General features: G+C 34.4%; 1 non-coding gene across 1 annotated transcript; it reads left to right on the forward strand.

Annotated features, from left to right (window-relative positions):
• Positions 1-502: 502 nt before the first annotated feature.
• On the forward strand, positions 503-609 carry LOC112925779 (U6 spliceosomal RNA). Its single transcript, XR_003236199.1, has one exon. It is a non-coding gene; the product is annotated as a U6 spliceosomal RNA (small nuclear RNA).
• Positions 610-10692: the final 10083 nt, after the last annotated feature.

The following is a 10692-nucleotide window of genomic DNA, read 5'->3' on the forward strand; positions in this document are numbered from 1 at the left end:
TCCTTATTGAAGACATCATACGATACAATCAGCTGTGTTTTTTTGAAAAGTTCTGTCCAGATGGCTAACGTAGCCCTGTGTATTTGCTTTCCCTCTTTCCTGGCCTCACTTTCCTTTCCCCCTTGCACTTGTTTCCTTGTATTATACATTTCAAGGTAAACTGGTGCCCCAGACCCTGTTTCCTAGTCTTGAGCTAAGAAACGACCCAAACTATTCTATATTTTTAAGGAAATGAGCTCTGTAATATGAGACATTACCAACAGTAGCTCAGTGTACCCTGCCTCAAGAGCAGCAAACAAAAATAATGTTTCTACTTATGGAGAAAATTAATATTTGGAGATAACCCCAAACTAGTGATATAAAAAGTCCTTCCACAAGGTATGCTGTCAGGAAAAGGTAAGCTTTGAAAATGGACACCTGCTTTACAATACACACAACTGTACATAACAGAAAAATTAAAAAAAGGAAAACATTGAAATGTGTTTATAAAAAGTTTGAAGGAGTGCTCGCTTCAGCAGCACATATACTAAAATTGGAACGATACAGAGAAGATTAGCATGGCCCCTGCGCAAGGATGACACGCAAATTCGTGAAGCGTTCCATATTTAAAAAAAAAAGTTTGAAGGAAACAAAGAGTCTATTTTTGTAACCTATAGAGAGGAAGGACCTTTCTCAGCATGATCAAATACCTAGAAGCCATAAAGGGAAAGTATGAAAGATTTACCTATAGTTGATCACTTACATAGGGGGAAAAAACATGAGCAACACTAAATGAATTAGATGTCCACCTACTTTGACAGCACCAACATCTAGCTGAATCAGCTTGCCCTGACTCCCTGAGTACTAAATAATCATCTGATAATTTTATTTCTGATATAGATTGGTGTTAGGGAGAGAACATACTGAGCATAAAACAATGAGAATCTGGTCTACTTGGTAATTATCTTTCTTTTTTTTTTGGTAATTATCTTTCTAATAGTAACATACATTATCACTCTTTTTTATTTTCAAGAAGAAACTCTACCCTACTTGGTGATACATTCTTTTCTCTGCAAACTTAAGAATGTTCAATAAACAGGGGACTCTGTGCCCAAAGACCTTGTATTATTATGCTTACTTTTTCACTTTTTGAAATATAAATGGTCAACAGGGCCAGAGAGTTACACTAAGTCCAATCTCAATTGTGGAGTGAATTATGTGTACATGAACCTGTAAGGATAATGTTACCCCTCCAATAGCACTTCCTGCTCTCCCCATCTCTCTTCTCCCTCCCCCCAGGCCTATCTCCAAACACTAAGGTTGTCCACACCTTAACCACAAAGCCTGAGGGAGACCTAATGGATAGGGTCAAGTGTGGAAGTACACCATTCTGAAAAACAAATATCTGCTCTCCTGCCTAATACCACAGGTCAGGTCAGGGCAGACCGGGGGCCATTATCCTAGTTTTCTATACCCCACGATGGTAGCAAGGTAGTTCTGTTTTAAAGGCAAGGGAAGAGCCATAGTTCAAATGTAGAAACTAGAAAAAACCTTTAGCTTGGGATGTGATGTAAAACGAGTATAAAAAGTTAGCATTGAAAATAGTCATAATCATTCTTAGAAAGGCCATTATCAAAGGAACTTAGCTAGTCTCCATTTGTCAACATCACCCCTTTCAAACATTAACTCCACTGTGTTTCCATGCGTGTAGTTTGGGTAGTTTGCAGTAGCAATAGTCTCTTCTTGTTAGGTGACACTATATTAGGTCATGCCTCAAGCTGTGGCTTGAAGAACAGTGGCAATGGCAGTGGCAAAAATAGAATGGATCACTGCTGTCTTTCCTCTGGATTTCAAGTAAGGCAATTGGCAGAGCCCAGGAATGGCAAGGGGAGGTGGTTGGGCTAAGTGGAACTTTGACAGTATATACATTGAATCAGGAAATGTGATACTAATAATTGTGTTATGAGTCCATTATGAAGGATGCTAAAGCACCATGGGGATAGGCTACAATATATTTTGGGCTATGAAAATTCTACAATTTCAAAAGGTGATCTGGACCAAAAATTCTGAATCAGCAGGTGAAGTACTCATAATGTCTTTTGTCTCAGGATATATGACAATGAATGAGTTAATCAATGCATTTACAGTTTCAAATTTGCTGCCTTATTCTGTTGTCCAAGTTATTATACATGGTTATCTTGCCTTGCAACCAAGGACAAAACACACTATTAGGTCTTGAAGAAATGAGCAGTACTAATCAAGATATCTTTGCCAGCACCTGCAATGGAGGGTGACATCTTGTTTGTCAAAGTGGGTAAAATGCAGATATAACTTTAAGTTTTTAGAACGAGAAAATAATATAAGGATAAGATGAAATAAGTGTAAGAGGGACATTGGGACTAAGACAATTATTTGAGTTCTTACCATAGCAATTGATTGATGTGTCGTGGTGTACTTTGCCGTACTTCTGGATTGTATTTTTTATTTTTATATTTAAAATTTTTGCATATCCCATCGTTGGTGGGATAAATACATAGTTTTTATTTTTATATCACCAAGTGTTTTTAAGTGGAAGTATGATTGACACACACACATTAGTTTCAGGTGTACAACATAGTGATTCGATGAGTCTATATAATATGCTATGCTTACCACACGTTTAGCTACCATTTGTCACCATACAATGCTATTGCAATACTATTGACCATATTCCCAGTGCTCTCCCTTTCATTTCCATGATTTGTTCATTCCATAACTGGAAGCTTGTACCTCCCACTCCTCTTCACCAATTTTGTCTAACCCCCACCTCTCTTTTCTGGCAACCACCAGTTTATTCTCTGTATTTATGGTTTCTACTTTTCTTGTTTGTTCATTTGTTTGTTTAGGTTCCAAGTACAACTGAAATCATATGTATTTGTCTTTTTCTATCTGACTTATTTCACTTAGCATAATACCCTCTAGGTCCACTCATTCATATATCATCAAATTTTTATATTAAGATTGAGTGGCCCAATGCCTGGGTGGCTCAGAGGTTGAGCATCTGCCTTTAGCTAAGGGCGTGATCCTGGTCTGGGCTCAAGACCCGCATCAGGCTCCTTGCGAGGAGCTTGCTTCTCCCTCTGTCTATCTCTCTGCCTCTCTCTCTGTGTCTATCATAAATAAATAAATAAATAAATAAATAAATAAATAAATTCTTTTTAAAAAAAAAGACTGTGGCTTTTCACTTACAAAATAGTGCCTTTGTAAAGAAAAAATTATCAGTATTTTCCTTCACTTCATTTTATTCTTTTTAAAGAAATTCTCCCATACTGTAAAGGTCATGAAGATTATCTTCCAGAAGCTTTAAGCTTTATTGCTTTGCCTTGCCTCATTTAGAGTAACAATTCACCTGGAATTTATTTTTGTATGTGATGTGAAGTTAAGAGTCAAGGTTCCATTTTTTCCCCATAAGGAAATCCAATTGACCCAGCACCATTTCTTGAGATGACCCTTCTTTCCCCACTACACTACAATGTTGCATTTGTGATAAATTGTTGTCATATATATGGGTCTGTCTCTGTACTTGCTATTCTGTCCATTGGTCTATTTGTTTATCCTGGCACCAATTTCCTTGAATCCTGTCATAATTACTGTAGCTTTATAATACATCTTAATATTTGGTAGTATGAATTATCTTTATTGCTTTTTTTTTTCAGAATTGTCTTGGTTATTCTTGATGAATTACATTTCCCTATTGATTTTTAAAATGAGCTTGCCAATTTACACTCCTATCAGTTCAGATAATTCACAGTTTGTTAGAATGACTCTTAGGATATGATGATCTTTAAATGCTATTTTATTTGGCTTCATTTTGAAATTTTAACTTTCTAATTCATTTATCATTTCCAATTAGAAATGATTTTAAAAAGTATGTTTTATATACTTGTATATATTGTATACAGTATATATAGAGAGCTGATTTTAAAAAATATATTGACATTGCATGGTGGACTTGTTGAAATCATTTGTTAATTTTCATAGCTTATTTATATATTCTTTTGGATTTTCTACATATGCAATCATTTTGTATGTGAATTATGATTATCTTTTCTTCCTTTTTAATTATTATTCCTTTTATTTATTGTTTTCTTCCCTTACTGTACTGTCTAGCATCCCCAGTATGGTGATGAATAAAAACAATAATAGTGGCCACCTTTTCCTTGTTAACTGATCTCAGGTGGAAAGCTCTCAATATTTCAATATTAACTATGATGTTTGTTTTTGTAGATAACGTTTATCAAATTATAGAAGTTCTCTTTTATCCCTGATTTCCTAAGAGTTTTAAATCATGAATGAGGGTTGAATTTTATCAAATGCCTCTTCTGTATCCATTGAGATGTTTATATAAGTTTTTCTAATTACAATAGCATAGCAAAATATTGATTGATCTTTTAATGGATTTTTATTTTACTTTTTTAGAGAGAGAGAGAGATTCTGAGAGCAGGGGGAAGAGAGGGGTAGAGAGAGAGAGAATCTTAAGCAGGCTCATGCCCAGTGCAAAGCCCAATGCAGGGCTCCATCTCACAACCCTAAGATCATGACCTGAGCTAAAATCAAGATTGGGATGCTTAACTGACTGAGCCACCCAGGCATTCTTATATTGATTGATTCTTAAATGTTAATTTAAGTTCACATTTTTAGAAGACACTCAACTTGATTATTATGTATTATCTGTTTTGTATATCACTCAATTTGGTTTGCATTTTTTGCATCTATGTTCAGAAGAGGGATTAGCCTGTAATTTAATTTTTTAAATATTCTTTTCAGGTATGGTATTATGTATCTGTGTTTGGATCATAAAACAAGATGGGTAGTGTGATAGATAATTTTATGTGTCAACTTGGCTACACAACAGTACCCAGATGTTTGGGCAAACACCAGTCTAGATGTTGCTGTAAAGTTATTATTTAAATAAAATTATTGTTTAAATCAGTAGACTTTGAATGGAGCAGATAATTCTCCATCATGTGAGTGGGCCTAAACCAATGAGTTGCAGGCCTTGTGAGAAAGTAACTGAGGTCCTTTGAGGAAGAGGGAATTCTGCTTCCAGATTGTCTCTGGACTCAAGCTGGGACATCAACTCTTCTCTGAGTCTCTAGCCTTCTGGCCCACAGTATAGATTTTAGATTTGGCACCTTCCACAATTGCATGAGCCAATTCATTAGAATAAAATCTCTCTCTTTCTCTGTATATCTATCTCTATTTCATCTATATATGCATATCCACACCTACATATCTATACCTTCTATTAATTTTGTTCTGTGGAGAATCCTGATTGTTTCTTTTTTCTCTTCTTTGTTTTTTAAAAGATTTTATTTACTTATTCATGAGAGAGAGAGAGAGAGAGAGAGAGAGGCAGAGAGAGAAGCAGGCTCCATGCAGGGAACCCGACGTGGGACTCGATCCTGGGTCTCCAGGATCACACCCTGGGCTGAAGGCAGGCGCTAAACCGCTGAGCCACCTGGGCTGCCCTTTTCTCTTCTTTGGGAGAGTTTCTATAAAGGCTGTATATTTTTTCTTTTTAATTTTATTCACTAATTTAAATTTATTCACTAGTGAAGCCACCTGTAGCTGAAGCATCTTTTTGTGGGATTTTTTTTTACAGGTTCAATTTAAAAAGTTAGATATAGGACTAATCAAATTTTGCATCTTTGCCTGTATCTATTTACCCTCATACTGAGATCTTAATGTTTGTGAATTCTGTAGCAATGCCTACTTTTTCATGCCTGATACTGGTTTTCCTGATACTGTGTTTCTATTTTCCTCTTAATCACTCTTGGTAGGGTTTATCAATTTTATATAGAACCAACTTTTGGTTTTCTTGATTTTCTCTCTCATATGCTTGTTTTCTATTAATTTCTGCTCTTTATCATTTACTTTCTTATTTTTCATTAGAGTTTAATTCATTGTTCTTCCTCTAAGATAATTGATTTTTAGCTTTTCTCCTTTACAAACATGCAAACTAGGATTATATCTATAAATTTTTTTCTACACAATGCTTTAGTTGCATCCCACAAAATTTTGACAATTTGTATTTTCATTATCATTTAGTCTAAAATATGTTTAAACTTACATTCTATATTTTTCTTTAATCTATAAGTTATTTAGAAGCGTTTTACTTAATTTCCAAGTATTTGAGAATTTTCTAGTTATCTTTTCCTTATTGATTTCTAGTTTAATGTCACTGTAGTCAGGCAACATACTCTGTATCTTTTTAAATGTATTGAAACATTCTTTATAATCTAATATCTGGTTAATTTCTAGAAGTGCCCACATGCACTCAAAAGTCACGTATATTCTGCAATTTTTCAATGAAATGTTCTTTATATTCACAATTAGGTTGATCATGTTGTTGAAATCTATATCTTCACTGCTTTTTAACATATCTGAGGTAGGTATGTTAAATCCTCCGTGATTGTGAATTAGTCTATTTCACTCCTAAGTCTATCCATTTTGCTTCATATACTTGAATCTATGTTACAGTCATATCAAAATTTAGAATTGTTGTAATTGTTGTATCTCCTTGGTTGATTGATCTTTTATTACTATAAATTTATCTCCTCCATCCCAAATAGCTCTTCTTGTTTTTCTTTTGGTTAGAATTTATATAGTGTATTTTTCCCATTCATTTACTTTAGATATTGATGTGTTCCTATGCTTAAGTTGCTTGTCTTATAAGCAGAATACAATGGATTTTGGTTTTTGTCCAGTGTGACACTCCTTCTAACTGGAGTATTTACTCTATTTATATATTTTTTATTTACTCCTCACTTTACTCCATTTATGTTTAGTTTAATTACTGAAATGTTTTTTAAAGGTTTTATTTTATTTTTATTTTAATTTTTAAATTTTTTTATTGGAGTTCAATTTGCCAACATATAGCATAACACCCAATGCTCATCCCGCCAAGTGTCCCCCTCAGTGCCCATCACCCAGTCACCCCAACCCCCCGCCCAGCTCCCCTTCCACTACCCCTTGTTCATTTCCCAGAGTTAGGTGTCTCTCATGTTTTGTCACCCTCACTGATATTTTCACTCATTTTCTCTCCTTTCCCTTTATTCCCTTTCACTAATTTTTATATTCCCCAAATGAATGAGACCATATAATGTTTGTCCTTTTCCGATTGACTTATTTCACTCAGCATAATACCCTTCAGGTTTAAAGGTTTTATTTATTCATTCATGAGAGACACACACACAGAGAGAGAGGCAGAGACACAGGCAGAGGGAGAAGCAGGCTCCATGCAGGAAACCCCATGTGGGACCGGATCTGGGACCCGATCCCGGACCCCGTCCCAGACTCCATCCTGGGACTCCAGGATCATGCCCTGGGCCAAAGCAGGCGCCAAACCCCTGAGCCACCCAGGGATCCCTATTACTGAAATGTTTGTGTTTACATCTACCAACTTAAAAATTTGAATACAAATCCCTTATGAGATATGTGTTTGGCAAATATTTTCTCCTCCTCTGTGGTCTGTCTTTTCATTCTTTCTTTTGCAGAGCAGAAGTTTTTATTTTAATAAATAAGTTGAACTTATCAATTTTTCTTCCATGAATCATGCTTTTGGTGTTGTCTCTAAAAATTCATCATTGAACCCAAGGTTACCTGAATTTTCTCTTATATTATCTTCTAGAAGTTTTATAGTTTTGCATTTTGCATTTGTGTAAATGGTCCATTTGGGGCTAATTTTGTGAAAAAATGTAATGATGTCTGTGTCTAGATTATTTTTTTCCTTTTGCCATTGACCTATTTGAATCTTCTGCCACAATACCATGCTGTGTTGATTATTGTACCTCCATAGTAAATCTTGAGGTAAGGTAGTGTCAAACTGTGACTTTGTTCTTTTTCAGTATTGTGTTGGCAACTCTTTTGCATTTCCATATAAACTTTAGAATCAGTTTCTTAGTAACCACAAAATAACTTGCTAGGATTTTGATTGGGATTAAATTGAATGTATAGATCATTGGGAAGAATCAACATCTTAACCATCCTGAGTCTTCCTATCCATGATCATGGACTATCTCTTTAGTTATGTAGATCTTGTTTGATTTCCTTCAAAAGAGTTTTATAGTTTTCCTTATATAGATCCTGTATAAATTTCATTAGATTTATGCCTAAATATTTCTCATTTTTGGTGTTAATGTAAACAGTGTTGCATTTTAAATTTAACTTTCCAATTTGTCATTGCCAGTATAAAGGAAAACAGTTGAGTTTTGTGTATAAACTTTGTATCCTTCAACCTTACTATATTTGCCTGTTTCAGTTTTTGGGTTGATTCCTAGGAATTTTTTATATAGTCATATTATCTGCCAAAAAAAAAAAAAAAGACAGTGCATTTGTTCTTCTCCAATCTGTGTTTCTTTTTCTTATCTTATTATACCTCTTATCTTATTATACCTCAAATGCAATGTTGAATAGGAGTGGTGGGAGGGGGCATCCTTGTTTAGCTCAGAATCTTAGGAGGGAAGCATATATTTTCTCACCATTAAGTATAATGTTAGATGTAGTTTTTATGTAGGTATTCTTTACAAAGTTGAAGAAATTCCTAGTTTTCTGAAAGTTTTAAAAATCATTAATGTGTTTGATTTTGTCAAGTGCTATTTCTACATCTATTGATATGAACATATGATTGTTCTTTAGCTTGTTGATATGATGGATTAACATTAATTGATCTTCTAATGTTGAATCAGCCTTTACCTATAATAAGTAACCACTTGTTTATAGTGTATAATTCTTTTTATATGTTGTTGCGTTCAATTTGCTAATATTTTGTTGAAGATTTTTGCTTCAGTGTTTATGGAAAATATTTGTTTATGTTTTTCTTTCTTGTGATGCCTTTAGTTTTTATATTAAGTTAACACTGACTTCAGAGAATGAGTTAAGAAGTGTTTCCTGGGCAGCCTGGGTGGCTCAGTGGTTTACGTGCGTGTCTTCGGCCTAGGGTGTGACCCTGGAGTCCTGGGATCAAGTCCCATGTCGGGCTCCCTGCATGGAGCCTGCTTCTCCCTCTGCCTGTGTCTCTGCCTCTCTCTCTCTCTGTGTCTATCATGAATAAATAAATAAAATCTTAAAAAAGAAAAAATTAAAAAAAAAATGTTTCTTTTGAGGGTGCCTGGATGGCTCAGTTTAGTTTGTTGACTCTTGATTTTGGCTCAGGTCATGATCTCAGGGTTGTGAGATCAAGCCCTGTGTTGGGCTCCATGTTCAGTGCAGAGTCTGCTTGAGATTCTCTCTCTCTCTCTCTCTCTCTCTCTCTCTCTCTGCTTGTCCCCCTCTGGCACTCTTTCTTTCTTTTTTTCTCTCTCTCTCATAAATAAATAAATAAATAAATAAATAAATAAATAAATAAATAAACAAACAAAATCTTTTATAAAAAAGAAGTGTTCCCTCTGCATCTATTTTTGAGAAGAGATGATAAAGAACTGGTATAATTTCTTTTTCAAATATTTGGTATAATTCACCAATGAAACCATTGGCACCTAGTCCTTTCTTTTTAGGAAGGTTATTAATTATTGATCCTATTATTTTAGTATAAATAGACCTATTTACATTATCTATATTTTCTTGTGTGAATTTTTGGTAATTTGTGTCTTTTGAGGAATCAGTCCATTTTATTTATGTTATCCAATATTTGGGTATAGAATTTTTCATAATATCCCTTTATTATCCATTTAATATCTACAGGATCAATAGTGATAACCTTTCATTCTCAAGATTAATAATTTGTATTTTATCTCTTTTTCCTTGGTTAGCCTGACTAGAAGTTATACAATTTCATTGATCCTTTTAAAGAACTAGCTTTTGGTGTAATTGATCTATTCTATTGTTTTCTCTTTTCAATTTTGTTAATTTCTACTCAAATTTTGATTATTGCTTCTCTTCTGCTTGCTTTAGGCTCTTATTGCCCTTCTTTTCTTAATTTTCTAAGATGATAGTTTATAGATTTTATATCTTTCTTGTTTTCTAAATATATGAATGCATTAAATTCCATAAATTTTCTTCTAAGCACTGTTTTCATTGCATACCACAATTTTTGATAAGTTACGTTTTCACTTTTGTTTAGTTAAAATATTTCAAAATGTCTCTTGAGACTTCTTCAACCTAGGTTTCACTTAGTAACATGTTGTTTTATCTCCAAATATTTTGAGATTTTGTAGCTGTTTCTTTTGTTGATTCTTAGTTCAATCCCATGTGATATGAGAGGATACTTTGTATGTTTTCTACTCTTTTAAACTTGTTAAGATGTGTTTTCTGGCCTAAAATGTGATCTATCTTGGTGAATATTTCATGTGAGCCTAAGAAGTATGTGTATTCTGCTGATGGTGTTGGATGAAGTATTCTACAAATGTCAATTTAGATCCAGTTGATTAATGGTACTTTTTCTCCCCCTTTACATGAAACAGGAAGACTAGAATGGGGCTGGAGCTGGCCAGTTGTTTTTCCTCCTGGGACAGATAAGAAAAAGTAGCTTCTCTTTCAGAACAGCCTTGTTATGAAAAACCCTCTGGACATATTTCAGCATGGTTACTTTTCTGCTGGCCACAATTCAAAATGGTTATTTTTTCCTTCCCCTCCCAGAAACAGGAGGGGGTTTTTCCTCTAATTTTTGCTGTGAGAACCTGTTGGGGTTCCTTGAAGTAAAATCAGTGAATGTGTGCCCCCCCCAAATGCTCA

This window comes from Vulpes vulpes, chromosome X, assembly GCF_048418805.1.
Source record: "Vulpes vulpes isolate BD-2025 chromosome X, VulVul3, whole genome shotgun sequence".
Classification (NCBI taxonomy): Eukaryota; Metazoa; Chordata; class Mammalia; order Carnivora; family Canidae; genus Vulpes; species Vulpes vulpes.